An 8413-nucleotide genomic window follows, 5' to 3' on the forward strand; every position below is an offset into this window, starting at 1 on the left:
TTCAGTAATTAGGTGTATTAAGAGCTGCGTCTGTCGCATTTCACTCATTTCCACAGACATACGAAGTCACATTTATAAGTCATTAAGCTGAAATAAAATCTTTGCCGGGCTTAATTAATTTAAATATTCATGGAGCAGGATAGCAGGGGGAAGTGTTATTCTTAATCAAAACAGACATTGCTGTTCTATAATGCAAATTACTATTTCTTATGTGGACAGTGCCAAGCACCTGCAATCAAAGGCAGCGTAACATTAATGATGACCATGTAGAAAATGCAGCTAAAAGGGATCTGCATTGTCCTTCACCTCTCGAACAGAATTGGGCATTGGCTGAGCCAAACATACGCTTAATAATTGTGTCACGCCTAAAACAGTAGTCACTTCCAGGTAATTAATCACAATTTACTCAAGCTGAATGCAACACCCATCTGCCTCTTCATCCTTTAAAAAAATAAATTAATAAAAATAACACCATGCATCTACGGACACGTGCTTTCTCCTTGCAATGCCACAGTGGCCATAACTCTCTTTTAAAGATTAGGTGTTGGTTGCAACAATTGCTCCTCTTCACTAAATCTTTGCAATATGGGCACATGTCTACAAGGTGGGACATCAAAGCTCCCTTTCATTGTCTGTGGAGGAAAACCCATGGAGCTCAGCCTTTACAGGTGATCCGTGCTGCTTAACAGAGAAAATGACACAAGATTGGTTGGGCTGAGACGTGACACAACAGATAGTTACGATACGTGGAAAATTACTTTGAAAAGAGCAGGAAGAAAATACAGTTTCCAATTTTTATCTGTTAATAGCAGCTTTGGTTTCATTATCTGCTATCCCCGTATCAGGCTTTGGATACAATTAACATCACAGAAATAAAACACTTGATGGAAGTAGCAATGTGTTTGCTGGTAATGAAATGTTTATGGATCAGTTTGGTACACTAGTAAAGAATGAATGCATTTCCTTCAGGATGAGAGAAAACAAAGCATAGATAAGCACTGAAAATCACTTTGACTTGAGACATTCACAAAATGTTATTATTATTCCTCTCCCTCCCCCCCGAGAGAAGATAATATTGATTGCTGAGGATCATTTGGACAATGCCAACAATGAGTTTTCCTAATAAAAGCTGACAGTTCACCTAACACAGAAAACAGCACTGACCCAAACAAAGCTCCATGTCAGAAGGCTGACGGACATCTGGAAAAGAAAATCTCCTCCTTGCTCCCCAGTTCTCCTGTGCCTGGGACATGTCACCATCACTATGTCCAATGGGCCAGTGGAGAGCTCTGCCATAGCTTTTGCTTGTCAGTTTAGCTGTTGCTCCTTCAATTCCTACTTTTAAGAAAGGGAAAAATACTGTTTGCAAATTTCTGACCCCTCCAAAAAAATAAATCAAGATCCTAAGGGCAGGAATAGATTTAGATGTTACCTAGAATAACAAAAGCATCAGCTGCGATGGAAGGGAAAATAAATACCTTCACCACACCAAACATTTCAAAGTTTTGATATAATGTATGATGATATAATGCATACTTCTGAGGGGAGGAAAAATTCTCAGAGAATTTCAAGCTTTTAACTAAGATTAAATACTCTGTACTCTTCTTGGGCTCAGCCATTATTAGGAACAGCATCACAGTAGTATCCTGCACACAAATAACAAAGATTCGTGTAGAATCAGTGGGATTCCCTCACTGCTATTTTTATAGTGGCTGGCTGGCAAAAGAAGAAACAGCTCTTCCTCCAGTGTGATGGAAAACAAGAGTTGCATGCAAATCACCAGGAGAGACTCCAGTTTTTCTAAAAGTTTTTGGATGATTTGCAGCCTCACCTCTTCTGAACCTTTTCTCCTTTGCCCTGATGGTGAAGGAGAGCTGCAGCTCAGAGAAGGGCCATAGGTAAAAACAGAGCAAGGAAAGAAAGGAAGAGAAACGAAATACAGCTGGAAATGCAGGAAGGCTGGACCAGGCTCTACGCAGTCTGACAGAGCTGTAGATGTCCCTGTTCACTGCAGGAGAGTTGGACTAGATGACCTTTAAGGACCTCTTCCAACTCAAACGATTCTATGATAAACTTCATCCACCTCAACAGAAGAAAGGATGGGGAATAACAAGCACCAGATCCTGAAGAGACCCCAGCACTGCAGGAGGTAACAGATATTCCTGGAATTTCTCTGGACTGCCCCAGCCTGGCAGCTTTGCAGTGGTCTCATATGCAGGCTCAAGGAGTGCATTCATCACAACACTTCTATTGGCCAAGCTGTTGCGTTAACCCAAAGTCAAATGTTTCCAGCCATCACATTTAATCCAATTCTGTGGTTCTAGCCATCATACCCAGCATGAGGAACTAAATAAATGTCATCTGTATGCAGATTCTGCTTTTTTCTCCCCTGAAGCATAATAAAGTTGAAAAGTCACGATTGAAGTTAACCAGCGACACTTCAGTCTAAGAGCCAACTCCTCCAAGAATTCTGACAAGCAACAAATGAACATGACATAAAATATGCAAAGAAAGATTCCTCTTCGCCTAAGGACTGCAAAAGTTGCTGAATCCCAGCCCACATCTAAAAGAAGCCTTTTCATTTTTCAAACAAGTGCACTTGCTGAGAATCAGTGCTCCAGTTCTTTGACTATACAGACCCCACATAGGCTAAAGCACAAAATACCAAAATGGCACACCAACCCACCAGCCAGGATGAGTCCATGAATTCAGTACTCACTTAAAAGCTTGGCTAATCTTCCAGTTTCAGGAGAACTTCTGTCAGAAGATCCCAGAAACAGAAGACTTCAGGGGCTTCCATGCTTGAGCATCCAATCTGAAATGCTTTAATTATACTCAGGCTTCCGAAAATACCCTGCTATTCTTGTCCTCAAGACAGGCATCTCTTTTAAGGGGTTGTAAATTCAACTCAACCAGAAGTCCTCAGCAAACAAGTATTTTTGAATTCCTCTGTACTGTTAGCCAAATCACATGGTACTGCTTCGGCTCCTTACAGATTGTAAACTGGGGAACAAGGTATAAAAATGTTTCAGGTTGTCATTCATGAAATGTGTCCTTACGCACAACTTCTTATTATTTTTAAGAATACCCAATCCTAAAAGAAAAAAAAAATCAGCATTTTTAAAATTTATTTTTTTAGAAAGAATTAGGCAACTCCCAATGCAAGAAATAGCATTCAGCCTTCCTCCATCAAATTAATTTCATAAACGTTCAATATAATGCAGTCTTTCACTGACTGAGATTGAATGACATGCCCACGGAACTTGTTCCATGGATTCAACAGAAAGCTTCATTTTGCCCCTGTCAATTTCTCTACCCTCAATTTATTTTCAATTTGTTCAATTGCCTCCAGGATAACGAGTTTTATCTTATGAAGAGCGGCGTGCCTCTCAAAGAATCTACCAGCCTGTTTATTTACCACTCAATTGATTTGACCTTTACGGGGTCACCTGCCACTTGAAGTCGTCGTAAAGAAATCTAATTAGTCACCACACAGAAGAAAGTTCTTAAACCAGGTTACAACACGGTCCCCTAGCTTCCAGAAGTGCTAAGTACCTTCACTTCCCAATGATTATAGGAGAATCTGAAAGCACCCAAGAGCTTCAAAACAACTCAGTTCGAGGTATGTTCGCTTCCAGATCATCTGCAAAATTCACCTGAAAAAAACATCAGAGGAAAACATGCAACAGAGAAACACAATGAAAAGAAAAATGCTCATTAAAAAAAAAAAAAAAGCTCAAAACTTCAAAGTGTTTTAACATTTTTGTTCTACTATTTTAAAAGGTAATTCCAGCAGCATGATGCAAGTCAACTCTGCATAATATGCACAAAGGTTTCCATTAAGTATGAGTGGAATTTCAAAGAGGTGCAAGTTGCATCAGTTTGATAGAAATAAAACCTTTTCTTTTTACTTCTTTTTATTTTGTATTTCCAGCCTGATGCTATTTAGCCAAAATGGCTGGACACAAAATATGCTTAGTTGTGATGAACTCAGAAACCTGCGTCAATTTTTGCAGTGGTAGAAACGCAGACATTGGCACGTGGGCAGGGAAGGAAGAAAAACAGGTATGTATATTTTTCCTTCTAAAATAATTCCTGGTTAGGGATATATATCTACCGAAACACACCAGTGGGTTCCATCTCATGTAATACACATTTCGTTTACCTGATTTCTCTAAGCCTACTGGATCTGCTTCCCATCAGACCCCACCTGTTGAGGTTCCTCAAACAGGCAGCAATCCTTAAACTTAGATACAATGGCTTGCTCAAGCAAGACACTGAATAATTAGCTACAGTCTCAGGAATAGGAGCAAGTCAACCACATCTCAGGTAAAATAATGCAGAGACGCGCTACTGAAATCAATAAAGCCACAACACTTATACCAGCCACGGGTATGATTTCTTAACGAGGGCCATAAATACTGAAAGAAATTCCCAATCAATTGCTTCTTCCCACCCACTCAGCTCACTAAAGGGTATAAAATCATCTCTTCAATTACTGGCATCTTGTCATTGGAGCTGAAAACACACATCCTGGGCATTACTGTCTCTGCTTTGTTGCAGAGTTTATGAATGGAACAAACTGCAAGGATGAGCTTCCCCTTATCTGCAGAGATTCTGTGTCACAGATGATGGCATCTAGTGGAAGAAACAGAATACAAAACTGACCAGCTGAGATATGAAGAACACTTAGAGATAGTTTCAGAAAATCTATCACTTCTGGAAAAATCTTGGTTTAAACATTTATTCTACTGAAAGAAAAAAAAACAAAAACCCACACACATAAATGTTTTATTTTACCTTTCTTTCCTCTTATTTTGAAGATTACAAAATTGACTAAATTACAACAAAGCATTTTTATACATTTCTTACATATCACAAGATATTGTGATTACCTAACTTGAAGCAGTGCTACCTTAGTTGCAAAGACTTCAGTTGTCAGAGAATTTCAGCAGCACAACACAACACTTGAAGTTGCATATGGTATTTTGGGGATTGCTCAGACTACAGAAATCTATATCTAAGATAAGACTGGTCCCATCCTACACAGCGCTGAGAAGCTTTCCTGGGAGGTGAAGGTATTCTGCAATTCTCACAGATTTTTCCATTTTCATTATTTATAAGAGAACTAAAAAGCTGTGTGGGGATGCAGGAATGAAAAGAGGGATGGAGTAATGAAAAGCAAAAGGAGAGGAGCCCATCCTGCCCTACCTGGTGTAACAGCGGATTTGCTGATGATTCCAATAGCAGCAGGCAATCTAAAAAATGGGAATTCATTTTCAGGGCAACATTGGTGGGAGGTGAAACAAAAGTGAGTGATGGGTTAATGAAAATAAATGATCTGAAATAACAGTGGTTCAGTAAAGCACATATTTATCGTGTTATCCAAGTTGGCTACACGAGAGTTATTAAGTTAAATCAGCCCTCATAGAAGCTGAATAAATGAAGGCAATTCTGATGATCCCAATGCTTTAATCTCCCCATTCAGACTATATTAGACAGGGACAGAAAGAGCAAGAAATTGGCGTAGTGAAACACCTTAATTTTTAATGTAAACCTTTTGCAGGAAAGTCACTTTAAAACAGGCATACCCCTTCCATTTCTAATTATGAAACATTAAAGTTATTATGAAAGGAACCATTTCATACTTCCAGAACCTACTTGTTTCCTTAACAGACAATTGAATTGCGTGGGCAAAGAGGCAAGCACAGAACAATATCAACAAGAAATTCTACAAAGCAACCTTTTCGCTGTTGGCTTCCAAGGACACAGATTCTCTGTTAACAACACTGTCAAGCATAAAAAGAAATAATTTGGTCAGCAACAGTGGAAAGTTGGTGGCTGTACAAGGGAATAAGGGCTGGAACTCTGGATCCTGAGAGATTCATCTCGTGATTTGCACCAGAATAAATGAATCCCATCTCCGTTTCAGCTCACATTTTTTATGAGGGCGTCTCACAGTTCTGCTCATCTTCTGATTCTACTACAATATGCAGGTTGAGGGAAGACTATCATTTGGAAAGTTATCAGTCACCGTGCCTTCTCAAGGAACCCTCCAAACCACAAAAAAGAAACCCACCCCCCTTTTATCACCTCCCAGCTCACTCAAAGCTCAAGGATATTTTAAAAAAAGAAAAAAAAGAAAAAGTTTGCACTGAAAGTTTTGCAGAAAGATTTCAGATGAGTCACCTCTATTCCTCAAATGAGATCATTTCAGTTCCATGGTACCACCACATTTCATGCAGCTGAAACTAAACACTGACTTTAACAAAACCAAGAAATCTCATTCAGATAACGTTACAGAGAAAAAAAAGAAGTTATTTCCTTTTAACTTTCCTCTTACCTGAAAAGAGTAGCATTATGCAAACCTGAGTTTTGCTCATTCTGAATCTTCTATTTTTTCACTAAATGCTTCTCTTATGGCTCACGGCAGCAAAGCAGAGGAAGGGCCGGGCTGTCATTCTCACTGTAAAGAAGTTCTTCCACATATTTGTAACTTCGTATGTTCCAGCTTTTGGCCACTGCTCCTTGTCCTGTCACTTCACACCACTGAAAAGAGACTGGTCTTGTCCAACGACCAATTGTCCAATTGCAAGCTAATGATCCTTCCTTTCTTCTTCCCACTTTCTGCAGAACCATCAACTTGTAGATTTTCCAAGCCAGAAGAACCTGTGTTTTGATCTTCTGGTGTTCTTTGTGAATATCCCTTATTTTTCCTCTGAACTCACTGGTAACTTTGTCCTCCAACACACCCCGTGGCAATGAGTTCCACCACAGAGGAACACGTTGTGGGGGAAATAAAAAACAAAACAAAACAAAAGCTTCTTGTTTCCTTAAGACCGCTGATGAGTTTAAAAAGACCACTGCAAAAAACCTTACAGTTGCTTTTTCGTTTGAAAGAGCAATAAGTGGTAAATAATCATTTCTACCTGCAGGCTGAATTGGAGCTGCTTCAGTTCCAACTTAATGTCTGCCAGCTCTATCATGCAAGTGCACCTATGTAATTTTCCCCAAGCAGCACGTCCATAAGGAAGAGCTGATAATGGTCCAATCTGCACTATTACCTCAGTGTAAAACCAGAGCAATTTCATTTTGTTGAGTCATAAATTTAACCAAGTGCTGGCTTTACTAAATGCAGGATTTTGCCTAGCAATTCACTAGCTTTTCCTTCCCAAAAACCCTCAGTGCTCTCCATAACAATGTACCAAGTGCACCTACTGCCTTGTAGGTAGACCAGATTATAATCCACAGGCAAGGCACTTAAGTCTGGGCACGTCTCAGCAGTTTAATGTAAAGAAACATAGGGTAAAACCATGGGCAAACAGAAACTAGTCTTTGAAATACCCCTTACAGGTTGACTGCTGGTGGCACTAACACATCAGTTACAGGGGGATTTTAAGAAGACTGAACACTAGCCACACGTTTTTGCTGCCTTTTATTGGCTCCTAACCCGCTTCTTCCTGAAGACACCCAAGAAAAGAACCCTACCTTAATGAATCAAGTTGCTGGGCTCAAGTTTGTGGGATTGAACATCTTTAATACCCACAACAAACTCTAAGATACAGATGCTTCCCTGCCGTTTTGTCTACTGCCAGTCATTTTGCAATCTTGGAAAGGGCATAATATCAACTGTTACAATAAAAATGAAACTAGAACAGAAACCTCTTGCCCCTGTAAATCAAAAAGGAACCAAATGTGAATCGATGCCCTCGAGCACCTCACATCCAGGGGAACTGCAAAGCACCTATAAGGATCATCAGCCTTATTCATTTAAGAGTTCACTGAGTCTATTTATATCCAAATACATCACTGGGGAGGTATGTTGGCTCTCGGACTTAAAAAGTCATTTTAGTGGCAATTCTGCCACGAAATATAATGGCCATTACAGAGGTCATAAGAAGTATTTTCATAAAATATTACCTTCTGCTGACACCGTCCTTGGCCAGTGCCTTGGTCAAGTGCTTGGGACTGATCTCAGCACTTCCTCCAAAGGCCTCCTCCTCCGATGGCTGTTTCTGCAGTGACATGACAACCTAATAAAATTTCTAAAGGTCAGACTTGAGCTTCAATGAACACATCAGCAAGAAGTAAAATAAAACCTGAGCTAAACTGCAACTGGCTGCACAAACAAATGGAGTGCACAAACACTAAATATAAAATTAATGGTTAACAGCTGTTTCCACCTAAACTCACAAAGCAAAACCAAGTCAAGGTGAACCGGTATGATGAAAAACACCTCCTTCTGCTCTTTCCCCCTCATTAACGGCTGCTTTCTGGAGACAATGCTGTTGCAGTGAACAGGAGCAGACAATGCCTACAAGATAACTAAGCTTTACTAATACTGTATTAATTAGGCTAGAGGACACTGTTGGTCTCCTTCAGATCTGATATTCCATCCTAACACAGGTTCAAG

At 39.8% G+C, this 8413-nt stretch overlaps 1 long non-coding RNA gene across 1 annotated transcript; it reads right to left on the reverse strand.

The window, feature by feature from the left end:
• Positions 1–2367: 2367 nt before the first annotated feature.
• Positions 2368–8114, reverse strand: LOC121107425. Its single transcript, XR_005841563.1, has 3 exons — positions 7921–8114; positions 3556–3656; positions 2368–3003 (listed from the first exon to the last, which is right to left on the reverse strand). It is a non-coding gene; the product is annotated as an uncharacterized LOC121107425 (long non-coding RNA).
• Between the last annotated feature and the right edge of the window lie 299 nt (positions 8115–8413).

Source organism: Gallus gallus, chromosome 22 (genome assembly GCF_016699485.2).
Source record: "Gallus gallus isolate bGalGal1 chromosome 22, bGalGal1.mat.broiler.GRCg7b, whole genome shotgun sequence".
Lineage (NCBI taxonomy): Eukaryota > Metazoa > Chordata > Aves > Galliformes > Phasianidae > Gallus > Gallus gallus.